This window comes from Patella vulgata, chromosome 3 (genome assembly GCF_932274485.2).
Source record: "Patella vulgata chromosome 3, xgPatVulg1.2, whole genome shotgun sequence".
Taxonomy (NCBI): domain Eukaryota; kingdom Metazoa; phylum Mollusca; class Gastropoda; family Patellidae; genus Patella; species Patella vulgata.
This window is the reverse complement of record NC_065881.2, coordinates 9,483,756-9,496,935: the sequence shown is the minus strand read 5'-3', so window position 1 is coordinate 9,496,935 and position 13,180 is coordinate 9,483,756. Positions and strand designations below refer to the sequence as shown.

At 37.9% G+C, this 13,180-nt stretch overlaps 1 protein-coding gene across 6 annotated transcripts in view; it reads left to right on the top strand.

The window, feature by feature from the left end:
• LOC126815889 (organic cation transporter protein) overlaps positions 1 to 13,180 on the top strand; it is a 29,078-nt gene that overhangs the window by 3,510 nt on the left and 12,388 nt on the right. For 4 of the 6 annotated variants that reach the window (XR_007678119.2, XR_007678120.2, XM_050541922.2 and 1 more), the window contains exon 2: positions 3,858 to 4,186. The exons of 1 other annotated variant lie outside the window; for it this stretch is intronic. The gene's annotated coding sequence lies outside the window, so the exon portion shown is untranslated. Of the gene's footprint in view, positions 1 to 3,857; positions 4,187 to 12,752; positions 12,980 to 13,180 lie in introns of those variants that run through there. One more of the 6 variants, XM_050541920.2, reaches the window with a different exon arrangement.

Here is a 13,180-nt window from a genome sequence, read left to right as displayed (position 1 = left end):
ATTATGGTACACGATTCGTGTACCAATGTTAAAAGAATTATTTTATCTTAAATATCGGATATCAGAAGCTCATGTTTTCCCGTTAAGTTTACATCATCAATGTTGATTTAAATTGACCAATAATTCGTGTTTTCGATGTCGAAGATTTTGGAGGATTTTGAGTAACGGACTTAGGTCCTTTAATTCTGAAAGTAAAATCCAATAATGTAAGTCCTCTATTGTCTTTAAAAAGATCCATTTAGCCAGTTGTGTTTTCACGATATCATTTATAGTATTTGTCATGAACAGCTCTAGTGTCTAGTTAACACTTTTGAAGCGAGCCTATAATAATGAAATTTAGATCTAATGTAGCTGCATCAATATCAACAGTTACTGAACCAAGACCATTTCCAATTCTTTCCATTTAATTTTGGTGGGCATACCATGAGTAATTTGTTTGATTTCATCAGTGGGATCAATAATAAAATCAGCTAATAGAATTAGCGACAACTTATAGCGACAATCACTAAGGGTGCGTAAAAGGGTGAAACTGCAAAGCATGAAATTTTGCTTAGAATGCATCCTTGATGCGATTGCGTAATCAACCACAGTGTGATTTCCATGGGAATGCTCACTAGTCCACCTGCCGGTGATATCACTAGTCCGCGGCTTCATTAGTCCACCGATATCCATTATTAGGGTTGGGTTATGGTTAAAGTGCACGGGTTCATTAGTAATCGATATCTTTTAATAGGGTTGGGTTTAGGTTTATTGATACCGATATTTATAGTATTTCTTATAGCGGCGGATTAGTGCACCCTTCTCATTTTCCAAACGAGTCTCCCAAAACTAGTTCATTGAGAACCCTTCGTTGATTGCCAATGCAGGTATCAATAAGTTCTCTCTCTACCTCTTTGATCAATTGAATAATCTCTACTATATCTCTGTTGGATATTAACATCGAGTCGATAGTCATCATATATTGGGAGATAAAAAGCCTTATCAGTCCTTATGAAGTCATTAAAATCACCACATAGCAAACATCTCTGCTGGAGTGATAGCTATTGATTCCAATAGAGACTTTTTGCAAGCGTAAACTCCTGGTCCCTATCGCGTATCCGTATGGATTTTGAGTGTGACGTCATCAATGTGTGTGTGCATTTCTCATACGTGATACGGCACACGGATACGGCAGCACGTATCGAACAGCTGTCATATGGAAAAGGTCCGTATAAAATTGTCATCTTTTTTTGCTACCTTTAGACGCAGAAATGTTGTATCATAGCGTTTTTATGAATCTATGTGTATCCTAGAACACAAAGGTGTATATTTGAAGTGATTTTAGCCATGATAACGACTGGAATTTAATCATTTTTTTTGATAGGTTTTTCCCGGAATTTTCATACTTTTCCAGTCTGCATGCTGATTGATCTACGTGCTAAATTTAGGGAGGTGGGACCTTGCAAATCTGTAAATTATTTTTTACTAAGGTAAATTAACTGGTATATACTTTCTGAAATGATACATTAGTGAAACCAAAAATTCCTGCCGAATCTAAGTCGAATAATTTTTTTATAGGATTCGAAATTATTTTTTTAATAGCCCAGCGACTTCAGTCCCTCCAGGAAATTGTTGACCAGTACTTACGGTGATCTTGGTAGATATCTGCCATCATGCTGTAATACATGTAAAACTAAGCTCAGCTCAGCGACGCATACGTACGCGACGCGAAAATCTGCCAAAACTCTTAAAGTTACATTGACTCAACGTATCACGTATACGATATGGATGCGTGATACGAATGGGAAAAATTCCGCTTGCCAAAAGTCTCTATTGTCTAATGTTGGGTGTATACTGATCAATAAGGAGGAAAGTAAACTAAGCATATACATAAATCTTTCATAAAATGAAGAAAAAAAAGTTTTAGCAAACCATGGATAATCTTTACTAGTGTTTGGTAACACTGTGATATGCGAGGATATTGCCTGTCTTGGGGCACAATCAATAACTCGCCCAATTGAGCCAGAATGTTCAGACTTGGTGTTTATTAAGTGAATGCTTGATAGAGTGCGATGACGAACATTGTCTGCTAAGTAGAGACTCAACACAATAACTCTCCTAATTGAGGTAAAAAGGTGTAGGTGTCTATTGGGTGAATGTCTTGATAGACTTCAATCATGCACATTTTCCACAAAGACCAAGCAGAGATAAGCAGATGGATTGGTTGAGACTTTGCAACACGATAACTTTGCATCTAACTGGGTGAGAGCGATGAAACGCAAGAGTATACTAATAACTAGACCTGTCCTCCAAACGAATCACACACTTAAACATTAATTTCAACATCTAGTAGATTAATGTGTTTTGTTTTTGGGTTTTTTTTTCACGATTATTAAAGAAAAAAAGAATTATAAAAAAAATCTGTCAAAGAGACGCTATGTTATGTCGTTTACCATCAACATTTTACCCAATTTCAAAGTTTGACATTTGTATAAACAAGGGGTTGGTATGCAAGATATGCCTAAATTTTGCAAGAGGGGGACAGTTTAAGCTCCAAAAAAAAGGAAACAATTTTATTGTACAATCAGGGGGCATAATTCATGAAGTTACCGTCCAATATATATGTGGATGTCTACAGGAACCTAGATCTTCGGGATATAATATATTCTAAGTTTTATCAAAATCAGATAAAAATTGTGACATCTAAAGGTTCCACAATCTTGGTATTACATAATTTTACACTATTTTTCGTACAAGGTGCAGCCACTATGTGGATCAGTTACTTGGAATATAAAATTTGATTAAGAGACACATTAGTCAATTCAAATTTTGATAAACGCACATACCCCAAAACTCCCCACATCCAACGTGTGACGCATACTCTTCTCTGCTACATATTATATTAGCCTTGTGATCGTCTAGTATTATCTCTTGTAATATTTGTAGTTCTATGCTTTAGGGCTTCACTTTAAACGTTGTGTATTATTCTCCAACACATTTATTTATTGGTTACACACATGAATAACAACCCCAGTTGGTTTCTACATTTTATGTCACGCACTGGATACAAAGGTTACAAGCATAGATTAAAATAAAGTCATTCTCTACTTTCTCAACCCCACCATTTCGTAGAACGTGTTTACTGACGGATCCCAATGCATCACATGGCTCTCCTACGACTTAACGGGGCATTCTGAATCTAGATGGTGTCTCTTGAACCTCAACAGTCACTTCCAACGAACCTACATAGTATTTGCTCTCAAAATCTACATGGTGTCTAAAAATCGTCCGTTCGTTCCTGGAGTTTTACGTCCACTTCCACCAAGGGTGATATCGTAGACAAAATGTTTCCAAAGAAATTTGCTCAAGAAAGCCACAAAATAGGCTTGATCCAGTTTTTTGCGGATAAGACACAATGTCTTTGCAGGCAAGCGCCCAAGGTGAATTTCATGCAAAGGAGAAGCTACGGGTGAGAGAAATGACAGATTCAATAAATTACACTGTGTCCCTTGTGGTATATTCCATATTTTTGGGATGGCTTTTCGCGATGCACTCAAGAAAACAGCAACTCTTTAGGGGAGTAATCCCATAACGGACACCCATAAAGGGGCATACAATAATATTTAAATAACTTCTAAACACGTTCTACGAAATGGTGGGGTTGAGAAAGTAGAGAATGACTTTACCCCATTTCATTTCATTTCTATCAAGGCATTCTCCTAATAAGCATCTACACCAAGTGGCTAGGTTACACATAAATTGCATATTATGTTTGATAAACGTCCTTACACTCGTGTGCCACTTTACTACGCTGATTTGAAAGCTGTAACACCTGTGTATGATTTTTTTTAAATACACTCGCTAATTTTGTGTTCCAGGTGTGTGTTTCAATAAGCCAATGGTTGAATTTCATTGATGACATGCAAGCAAAATTTCTGGAAGATTTTCTAGAATAAAGTTTTGAGGTCAGAATTTTTGGCCACTGCTGCAAAGAGGGTCTATTCCCCAGGAAATATTAATTCGCAGTGAGTCGCCCAGACTGTTCTACTCATTCGACACCGCTTTTCGACCAATCAGAATCCACGAAATTGCACTTTCTAAATAGCTAGTCCATTGACAAATTATATTATTAATGTCAACCGACCGTGGCGTCAGCTTTGACAATAGAAGTATCATCTTACGATATTAGAATAGGATAGCACGTAATGTAAGTATGCTCTTTTATTATTATCGAGTGCTCTATAATTATTAGAGACAAAAATGCCACCATCATCAAATTTATTCTTGTTTTCTAACCGAATACCGGGAGTTTTGTTCTTTCTTTTTATTTGGTGTAGAAGATGTGTGCAGGGTCGTCATGCCACCTGGCCAGAAAATTCTCAATGGGTCACAGATTATAGTTTTCACCGAGGCACAAATAAAAGGGGGCATTACATTCCTGATTTTTTTCAAATTTTAGTGAAGTCTGTGTCACTAAAGGCCCGGGACTGTACAGCGCAGTGGACGCTTACGGCTTGCCCCCGGATCCATTCATTTGATTTGATATTTGTTTATTTGGTGCAATGTCTATTGTCTGTATTGTCCGCAGGTTTATTTTGTAGATTTTTGTTTTACGTGTAGTGCCGTCCTCCTGCACTTACTATTAGATGCAAGCAAGTCACAAATCGATCATAATCAGTGTGTGAATATACAATAGCACAACCGTAAAGCTACACTACTTTGGTGCACGGTAAACGATGAAAAAGATCAAACTGATTTCAAAACTGGTTTAATGATACTGTAATGTACTTTTCGTCCGTCTTGGAGCTATTCATGTCATTGTATAGAGAAGGACATAATGCTACAATTGATATATATTTACATAGCACTGAGTCAAATGGCGTACTTTCGATTTCCCTGTTGTACGTGACAAGGAGTAGGTTTTCTCCGGGTCTTCCGGTTTGCTCCCACTGCTAAAGACCACTACGCTCAAGCGAATTATTGAAATAAAATTGAACCTTATGTTAGTCCCGAAATGACCCACAGTAACTATGGTTTTAATTGTCTATATATATTCAGCCAAATTAAAAACTTGACACTGATGAATTTCAACAAAAAAAATTTTCTGGTAAGTCAAATAAATTTTAAAGTGTTTCTAACGATAGGAAGTAGTAAGAAGCCTTTAATTTCATAAAATTGTAAAGTCACGTGGATCACGTGACTTTTGGGCATATAAAGATGAAAAACACGTGCAAACCACAAACTCGTGAGGTCAATCGATGCAAGTTTGCTTAAACTGAACACGCACACGTAACTTGAACTGGAAAAACAAATTAAAATTGTTATTTTCATCTTTGTTAGAAAATGCCGCGCCTTTCAAATGTAGAACGTCTACGTGCTATAGGTAGATTCTATGCTGGTCAGTCTGTGGTCACTGTTGCAAGAGCCTTTAATTGTTCACGCCAGACAATAATTAATCTTAGAATGAGAGTGCCTCAAACTGGAACTATTGCCGACCGCCCAAGGGCGGGAGCGCCACGTGTGACGTCACTCCAGGAAGATCAAGCAATACGATTACGTCATCTTAGAAACAGATCTGTCACTGCAACCTCCACAAGTAGAGAGATGTTTGGTGGAAGGGTAACTGCACAAACAGGCTGCTGGTCTTCGAGCTCGTAGGGCCTATAATGGACCAATATTGACACCTCTTCATCGCCGTAGCCGACTTGTGTGGGCCACAAGACACATAAGATTTACTCAAAGACAGTGGAATTCGGTTGTCTTTAGTGACGAATCTTGATTCACTTTGAGATTTGCCGATGGCAGGGCCCGAGTGTACCGCAGACGAGGTGAACGTTACGCTCAAGTAGGGCCTATGCGTCAGAGAAGTTGACTGATTTGTTGGCGGCAGCGTCATGGTTTGGGGTTCTTTTGGTGCACATGGACGTTCTCCTCTTGTTGTTGTCCAAAGGAACTTAAATGCTGTCCAGTACAGGGATCAGATTTTGCAACCTGTTCTTCTTCCGTTTATGCAGAGACATGGGCCTGGACTAACGCTTCAACAAGACAATGCTCGACCCCATACAGTAATTGCTACCCAGAATTTTTTAAGAAATGCCGGTGTCCAAGTCCTGGATTGGCCATCGCTTAGCCCCGACCTTAATCCTATTGAACACATCTGGGACGAACTGGGTGGACGTGTTCGTCAGCAAGTGAATCCACCACTAACGTTGCAGGACCTTCAACATGCTCTTGCTGAGCAGTGGCGACGTCTTCCTCGGGTAGTGTTTACAAATGTTCTGAGATCCATGAGAAGACGTTGTGTGGCAGTACGAGACAATAGAGGAGGCCACAACCGTTACTGAACACTTTATTCCAGTTGTTCTCCAAGTCTGTGAATTTCATTTTGGGGGGTACTGTGACATCACGAACGTTATCAATGTCAAGGACTTTCGGCGAGACGTATTCTTGCTTTCTGTTGATGCCAAGGTCGTCTGTGCACAACATAACACTAAAATAGTTGCCTTAAACCAAATATTAAAAATCTAGTCCCAAAAATCCCGAGTGTCAAGTTTTTAATTTGGCTGAGTATAGTTACACTTGTCTGTAGTTACATGATAGATAGATAACGAACAGAAAAGATGTATTAACGTGTATTAATCTTTTGTATATGGGTATTATGATGTCGTACGTGGATCAAATTGTAACAAAAGGTGTTTTTTTTTTATTTATTTCTATTGACTTATTATGATGTTCTAAGTAAGCAAAAGAAAGTTTACAAAAATCAGTCACAATAAGGACAGGGGGGCGGGGTCAAATACAAGATGGCGGCTCTCGACCAAAAATCGCGAATGTCTCAAACAGTATTAGATAAATGTACTGCGGACAGGAAGTTGGTACCAGTGTGTCGTAATTGGCGTTACTGGTCGTCACTACGGGACACCAGACGTCGCATGTCTTGCGAAATTGGTCCACGATAACCCCAGAAATCAGTGCTGATACAGAGAAGATATGTCCATTATATAGAATTGATAAAGAAGAGGAATGTGTTACAATTATGGAGAAGGGGGCTAAAGGTTTTAAGAGTGCTGCGTCGGTGGAATATAGTTTGGTTAAAGCAGATGATTTGGTAAAACTATTCGACACTGTTGCAAATCACGCAATGATCAATGGGTCACGTTGTCTGTGGTCGATTTGAGTTCTTTAAAGGACAATATTGGTGCCAGTCATTATCACATATGTGATAGAACTGGTTAAACACATTCCACCAGATAATCACATATGTGATAATGACTGGCACCAATATTGTCCTTTAATGCTGACCTTAATACGCGGATTGTGTGAACTATCATGTAACAATTTTCGAACAGGAAAAGACACACCAACAGATTTTCAGACCAAAAGACGAAATTTGGGTAAATGCATTTCTCTGTGTCTGCAAGTACTTTGAAGGAAACGACCAGGAAGAGCGTACAATCGCGGATTTAATAGAAATGGGGGATGAAATTTTGCGTGAAATGAATTGTGAAGGTGTTACTGCTTACAGCGCACGATATATGAAGATGAAACTTATTGACAAGTATGGGGAAAATATTAAACTTTCTTCACAAGCACAGAGATAGGCCTGGATGTTCAGCTCCAATTATTTGTTTCGGTCACGATTTTTAATCGACATCTTACACACTGTGGGACTCTGCTCATTTTATTAGGTTGGGAGATTTATACTCAGTGCTGCATGTATGGGTATGTTATCTCCAATTGGAAACTAGGAAGATGGAATAATTGCTCTCTTCGTTGGGGAGAGAGAGAGAGAGACAAAAAAATGGGGTTTAACGTCCACTCGACACAAACTAGGTCATTTCGGGACTAACATATGGTTTAATTTTATTTACATAATTCGCTTGCGCGTAGGGGTCTTTAGCAGTGGGAGGAAACCGGGGATTCGAAACCACGCAAGTCGACTCAATGACAGACTGTATGATACAGCGCGCGCGCGCTAACCATTCAGCCATCCAACCCCCCTCTCTTCGTTGGAGGTAATGTCGATGCGAACATTATGACACTTGATGGAAAGGGGACCTTTAATGACACGAGCCTTGTATGTGCAGTTACGCTTAGAAACCAATGTTCTCAATCACAAATAATACCCAGGGAACCTGATGGCCTACTGGACATTACAGAAGACACCAAAATTCCCATTCATCAATACCATGCAACAAATCGTCTAAGATTATCTCTTCGGTTCGAAAACGTTCGTCTCAATGAAATACCCCTAACAGACAAGAAAGTAGACATTTTGTGGGAACTGTTTCGATACAATTCCGTATCTCCCAAACGGTCAGGTATGATGCATATGTGAAGCATCCTGGTAAATCTTCTTTTTATCTTCTGCCAATGATTGATCTTCAGTCTAAGGATCAAAGCTGTATCTATTCTATTCGTTTGATATATTTGCGGAATAGCACGCACCAATAAAATTCCAGCAATCGTAACATTTGATCAAACGCTATACTGGAAATGAAGAGAAATTATGGTCGTTGCTTTAAGTGACAATAGTGTAAAAGATCAAGTGGCAAACCTCGGCAGATTCCGTTACTCTAGATCTGGCCTCGGCTGTATGACGGTAAGTGATATGTACCTACGTCTATACAATTGCGACGCGGCACCGGTTTACTTATTAGGAAAACTTTCCGCTTTTAAGGAAAAGGTATCAAAATTGCGTCGTTCGTAGCGTGTGTAGAATTTTCAGAGCAAATTAAGTTGTCCGTGTTAAAAGAAAATCGGATAATCTGAAAGAAAGACAGCTTTAGACTTTGAAATATTTGTATGATAAAACATTCTTCAAAGGCGTCGGCATGAGCAACGCCGTTGGTAATCCGGGAACGTGAAAGTAGTTCCAATTGCAGACTTTGTCATACAGCCGAGGCTAGCAAAGCCCTGTATAGGTAAAGTTACAACTCATATACAGGCGCCATTTTGGGTCCCAACTATGACGCAGAAACGTCACGACAAATTACAGAAAACATTTTTACGGTCAGTTTTATAAAATCAGAGAGAGAACCCCAACGGACCCCCAGCGAGGCCAAGTTCAGGGATCCTCGGTCCCCTAGTGTCTCTTGCTTGTAAAAAAACCTGTACTACTGTGGCAATCACAAGAGTCTGCTGTGAAATGAATAACAGACAGAAATAAACCCGTGGTGATTATCGGCCTTGATGCTACAAGGGACAGACCGGATATAGTCCCTCTAAACAATCATGTACCCTGTAGTTCGGATATAGTCTCTGAACCATGGTGTACCCTGTAGTTCAGATGGTCTCTAATCCATAATCTAGTCTCTAAAACGTGATGAACCCTGTAGTTCAGACTTGCCAGTCATTACGTCAGCGATTTGCTCAACCGGAGCTATATGATAAAGTGCTAACATTTTTAAAAGAGACAAACTTTTATTCTCAATTTTAATTGTATATATTTAATCATGTATATCGTTTTAAATATTTATATATGTAAATGATTTGTTATATTTATTTTTAATTAATATATTTTCTGTGATATTTGTTTTTATTCACATATATAAATTCAATTATGTGATATCGTTTTAATTTGTCTCGTTAGATTCACCATGTTTGGCGCAATATAGCCCGGTTGGACCTGACGTGCCATTAAACAACATTTCATTTCATTTACCCTGCAGTTGGGATAAACCATAGTTTTGTAAATAGAAGGTCGATCGTCAAATAAATATGAATTTTACGATATTATGTTAATCGCGAAATGTCATAGTTTCTCTTAAATGAATATATTGTTAACGCAATCAAAATACTGGATGCACACTGTTAACCACCAACAGATGTTTTAATGACAATAATTCATATAATTTATTCAGCTCGACGCAAGCCTTAAAATTAATAGATCGCTTAACTTGAAATACAGATATCATTTATCTATGTTGCATATATAGGACCTTTCGGTTGAATCATATTTCATAAGACTATTGAATAGATGCAGTTCGATTAACTTGAATGTAGATATAATTTATCTATGTTGCATATATAGATTTATCTATGTTGCATATATAGGACCTTTCGGTTGAATCATTTAATAGTATCTTATTTCACAGTTTTACGTATTTGTCGCCATTAAGGTGTGCTTGTTCCATTTAGCCCATGAATTTTCTTGTTTCACTTGACTAAACAAAACATTTTGTAGGAATGTAGGCTTTTAAAGATTGAACAAAAAAGCTGATAAATGTTGAGATGTGTGGAACATGCTCGAGGCGGTTTCTAACAAATCTCAGACACGATATATGTTCGATAATAGTTGAGCATCAGACCAACATGGTTATTTCATTGGAAATGGGGCGCAAATACCCAAATGAGTCTCCTTTATTTGGCCCTTTCAATGTCTGTCTACCTGTGGAATAAAATATACATATTATTTACACATGGGCGGGGAGTAATAACGTCTTACCCCAAACAAATTGCAAAAGAAACCAGGAAATTTCGGAGAGCGGCATCTCGTATCACATGTCACTGATGAAACATATGCCCGAAACACATGTCACGCTAGACACCTTTTATTTAAATTACACCGATTTTAAGTTACACTGATTTTAAATGTTTTATCCATTAGTCAATTTAAAGAAATTTCTATTTTCGAAACATTGATGATACAATTAATGATCGAAGACCGAAAACTTGACACACAATCCGGAATGGCTCCAGACCAAAAAAATCATGGAATTTCGGGCATTTATGTTGCCAGCTAGAAGGCAAAAAGGATATCTCTGAAATTACTATTTAAATTTTCATTTTACCCGTCTGCACAAAAAATCTTATTTTTAAAAGCGTATGCAAGTTATATATATTTAATAGCGCTTTTATTTGGTGTATCTTTTATTTCATTTTCTTATGAATTAGACTATATTTTTATAACAATAATGTGCGCTTTTTGTTGCATAATAATAATAGTTTGTTCAGCTACTTTTCGTTTAAAAAATGTATCCCGGACACCTGTTACCACTGTTCGTTGTGTATTTTATAAACGGTGAACAGTCCATATGCTGATTACACTATTTTGCCTATACGGTTTTTTTAGACTTCGAATTTTGTCTAATGGTTTGGATTGTTCGTACTATTTTTATCTCTTTTTCGCGGATTTCTATGATATATCTATCTACATCCCTGTCGGCGGCAGCCAACTTCGACACAACAGTATGATAGGACATAAATAAGATATATCACATATCTTGGTTGTGTTGCCACCTTTGGCCATTAATGGATTTGTGCAAACTTTGCAGAATACTGTGGCGTGGTCTACGTCAAATGACCTAAACCCAAAGAAAGTCCAAACGGGACTGGAGGACTTTTTAGGCAGCACATCGTCGCTTGTTATTGCTTTTTTTTTTATCGTTGCTAGACGACGACATGATGGATATTTACCCCTGACGCACCAGTACGTAATAATGCTATCGTTCATACTTGTAGATGAATTTACTTCTATCAATAGAATGACAAAATAGTTAGTCGGAGTAGAATATTAAGTTTTAATATAACGATAATATGTCACCCGATTAGATTTTATTACATACTTCGAGAAGGTATTTGTTGAGTAATAAAACCTTCTAGTAGTTTATCGAGGGCTGGCCGTCCTTACCGCACGGTACAAATATTATCACCACTAGAAGCAACACATTCCAGAACAAGCCAGAACTCATACCAAAATGGCCGCTTTATACAAATGAGTATTTAGGGGAATACTAGGAGAAGTAAAAACTAAATTAGACCCAAGTTCAGTCTTTTAAAAAAAGGTCAGGGTTCGGGTTAGTTATCCCCAAAATTCTCATTTATATAAAGCGGCCATTTTGGACTCCGGAAACATCCGAACCTCGATAAACTACTAGTAGGTTTTATTACTCAACAAATACCTTCTCGAAGTATGTAATAAAATCTAATCGGGTGAATATGTAACCAGAACTAGCAGGTTCTAAAATCTACTTTTTTGAAAATTCGAACATTGTAAAATAGTGACAGTTGCGACTGGGGTAATTACTGTCCAACCTTGACCTTGCCAAACACGTTTTCCTCGCTTACGGGTTCAAGCGACGATGTATTATCATCAATATTGGGACACGATAATTATCATAATCGCGATAAACAAAAATTGTCACGATATACCGGTTTTTCGATATTTTTAAGGAAGTCCGATATGATAAATTCGCCGATTGTTTTATCACGGTGATAAAGAGACAATTGCACGTATGATCATGAGTCTTATCTTTCTCCGACGCTATATAATCAGAAGTATACTGATAGTTAGACATACGATCAGAGAGGAGGAGAGACGCAGATACGAGACGAGAGACCGGCATATGAACTCACCCAAGTTCAGCCGCTGCCTTGACAGATGGGCGGAATGTTGGATTTAATATAGTTATGTACCGTCCTGATATGTTCCTGTCGTAGTCTATTTCTTGATGTAGTTTAGTTCCTGTATATTAGTTTAAGTTACTGTATTGTTTTGTATGTAGTTGTGTTATGTTCTGCTCCGATGTAAATAAATCCTATATTTACTAAACTGATCTCTGTTATCACAAAAATAGTGTTGCAACCGGTGAAACGTGAAACACCCTTCATAAAAGGCTTCTTGTTATTAACAAATTTAAAAATCAGGTTATGCTCAAGTTACACCAACTATATGATATATATCGTTGATGTTATACATAAGAGTAGATAATTCACACGCCGTCTTCTTTATAATAATATTGTTATTGACAAACTTATTCAACAATGACGTTACTCAAGTATCTATTAAATTTTAACAAACACGGCGGCGTTAAGGAGCATAAAAGGACTGACTGTTCGTGTTAACCACTGAGGTGTTACAGACAAATAGATGTTAATACAACCGTCTTAATGCTAAGTTCCCAGTATCACGATTCGCACCAGGAAAACGAGATCAGATTCTGAAAAGCTCCAAAAGACATACCTGTAATCTGAGTGAAGTAGTTGATATACATTGCAGGTAGGACATAGTTGCACAAAGTAATGCTCACGATCATTCTATGATTCAAGTGGTCTATCATCGAAGGTCGATTATGTTCACAAGCATAGATTTGAGAGGAGTGTATACATCGCCTACGGTTTCCTCCTCTACAGTGGGGTTCCTTTACTGGACCTCCTAATGCTTCTCTGGACAAAGCTAAGACTTCCACAGAAAGCATTG